We start from the raw sequence: 3,084 nt of genomic DNA on the forward strand, positions 1-3,084 counted from the left end.
GGGAGGGGGGAGGGGGAAGGACATATGTGATACTTTCAACAATCAAGATTTATTAAAAACAAAAAAGAGTGAGCTGAAGAGAAGAGTCATTTTCCAGATTGTGAAGAAAACGGAGCAGGTGTGTCCGGGGTGGTGACTGTACTTGGATGATATTGACGATGAGGTGGACCCAGGAGCTTATGCAGAGTTTTGTTTGGAACCAGAGCGTCAGCAGAAGCCGTCGGGTTAAACGTCCACGGGTCAGAGTGAGGAAGCCGTGCAGGTGATGGTGGGAACCGGAGGCAGGAAACCGGTCACACTTGTACCCGATGGAGGACGCAGAGTGATGTTACCAATGCACGCACCTTCAGTCGTGTGTGACATGCTCTGCCACAATAAACTTATTCCCTAGAACTTAACAAATAAAATTAAAATAATATGGTGAAATAAACTGTTTTTACGGCCGGTTTGGCTCAGTGGAGAGAGGGTCGGCCTGTGGACGAAGGTCCCAGGTTCCATTCCAAGCGCACGTCCCTCTACCAATCGATGTGTGTCTCTCTGTCTCTCCCCCTCCCTTCCACTCTCTAAAAATCTCTGGAAGCCCGGCTGGCGTGACTCAGTGGTTGAGCATCGACCTATGAACCAGGAGGTCAGGGTTTGATTCCTGGTCAGGGTACATGCCCCGGTTGCGGGCTCCATCCCCAGTGTGGGGCATGCAGGAGGCAGCCGATCCATGATTCTCTCTCATCATTAATGTTTCTATCTCTTTCTCCCTCTCCCTTGCTCTCTGAAGTCAATGAAAAATATATTTTAAAAAATAAACAAGATATTAAAAAAATTATAAAACTAAACAAAAAGATAAATAAAAAACCCCAGCATGTATAGCCTATACATGTGAATATACATATGTACATTTATCTATGGTGCATGTGTAGACATGTATGTATATGTATGTTTATGTACAGACACACAGACAAACATAGAAATGGGAGAGCCCGGCCCACCCTGACCCACGGGCACACTCAGCACTGGGATCAGTTTCATACGCAGATTCATTTGAGAAGCGCCGTCAGGGACGTGGAAGAAAATTGTGAGAGAGAATCACTGACCAGCTGCCTCCTGCAGGCCCCACACTGGGGATCCACCCACAACCCAGGCCTGTGTCCTGACCGGGAATCAAACCCTGACCTCCTGGTTCCTAGGTCACTGCTCAACCCCTGAGCCACACCAGCTGGCTCCCAGCTCACATCTCTGTCTGCTTACTCACTGCCTATTCTGGGTGTGCCAGCCGCCATGTCCATAGAATCTGTTTTTTCCATTTAGAAATTTATGAAATTTGTGCCTCTGACTGAGTTTGTTTAGGACGAATAAAAACAATTTGTTGCATCAAATTGCCAGAAAAAAGTGTTGTATGTAGCTGTGGCCTCGGCACACGGCACACTGTCTGTGCGTCCACATCCGTGTGCTGAGTCAGCACGGGCCCCACCGATAAAGGTCACGCTCTGGGCTGTCACGTAAGCAGCCGAGTGACCTGGCCCTGCTGACCCCGCACCCAGGTCGCCCGCTGTTCCCGGGCCTGGGAGGGGCTGTCACCTGGACCCCGGCAGCTGCCACCCCCATGGGCACGGGGTCACCAGGCGGCCTCGGGCCCTGGCTCCAGGGCGGGAAAGGGGACGTCTAACCCTCGGGGAGTGGGGCTGGGTGAACCCATGTGACCTTCCCCGTCTGCCTTCTCTCCGGCCCGGTCTGCCAGGGATCCCGCAGCCAGAGCTCTCAGGGGCGAACCTTCACCTCATGGCGGGGACTGTGGCCTCAGGGTGAGGTCCGGGCCTCTGCTCTCTGTGGTCCCGGGAAGAAGGCAGCAGAGTCAGGGAGTCCCAGCTTCCCTCTTCCTCTCAGGGATCCTCACAAGGGACCCCAAGACCTGGAAGGGGCCGGGGAGCCCTGTGGGGGGAGGAGCCGGGGAAGCAGCCCAGGAGGCTGAGGATTGACTGCTGGGCTCAGCCCTGGGCACCTCTGTGTGGCCTGACCTTCCCCAGCAGGTCACAGGGCTGAGCAGTGTCCTGCCGGACCACCAGGGGGCACCCGTGAGGCAGATAGGAGAAGCCTGGAGAGGAGCTGCCCCACAGGAAGCTGAGGGGGTCACACAGCCTGGGGGGGGGGGGGGGGTGGTCTGAGGAGCCTGAGTGTTTGTGGAGCAAAAATATCAACGTCTCTCAGTGGACAGAGCGTCGGCCTGTGGACCTAAGGGCCTCGGGTTGGATTCCCGGTCAAGGGCACGAACCTCGGTCCATGTGTCTCTCTCACATGGACGTTTCTCTCTCTCCCCCCTCTTCTCCCCCCTCTCTCTCTAAAAAATCGATGGAAAATCATCCTCAAGTGAGGACTGGAAAAAAAAGAGTAAGTCCAGGTTGGGCGGACAGTCCTTTTAAAAAATATGTTTTTTATTGATTTCAGAGAGGAAGGGAGAGAGAGAGAAACATCAATGATGAGAATCATCCATTAGCTGCCCCTGCACGCCCCCCACTGGGGATCAAGCCCGCGACCCTGGTGTGTGACCAGGAATGGAACTGTAGGCTCTTGGCTTGTAGGTAGGCACAGGCTCAACCCCTGACACATGCGCTGGGCCCTGCAGTCCTTTGGTCTAAGTGCCGCCCCCTCGGTGGCCTGGGGCCTCCCATGGCTCCCGGCTCCCAGCTGGGTGCTGACTGGTGGTGATGCTGACCAGTGTCTGGCCCTGCAGAGCGATGCTGAGGGGGAGAACGAGGGCAGAGGTCACCAGCCCTTTCCACCGCCCCCTTCAGAGCAGTGATGAAAGAATAGGGACCTAAAAATAGCAAAAAATAAAATAACATCCACCCAGAAGCGGATGCACCCCGAGGGGGTAGGTCTGTGGCCACGGCAGGAAGAGCTGCAGTCGGGCCTGAGGGCTGAGCCCCTCCCCGACCTCAGACGCTCCTGCTGGCCCAGAGCCCAGGTCCCGTGAGGACTTGTCCCCTTTCCTGTGGCTGTAGATGGACTTCTTCCCACCTCTCCCTGCCCTGCCAGGCCCAGCCCAGCCACCTGCAAATCCTTAGGGCCATTTCCTGGTTCCTCCCCAAACCC

The sequence above is a fragment of the Myotis lucifugus genome, unplaced genomic scaffold, assembly GCF_000147115.1.
Source record: "Myotis lucifugus unplaced genomic scaffold, Myoluc2.0 scaffold_716, whole genome shotgun sequence".
In the NCBI taxonomy this organism is placed as follows: Eukaryota; Metazoa; Chordata; class Mammalia; order Chiroptera; family Vespertilionidae; genus Myotis; species Myotis lucifugus.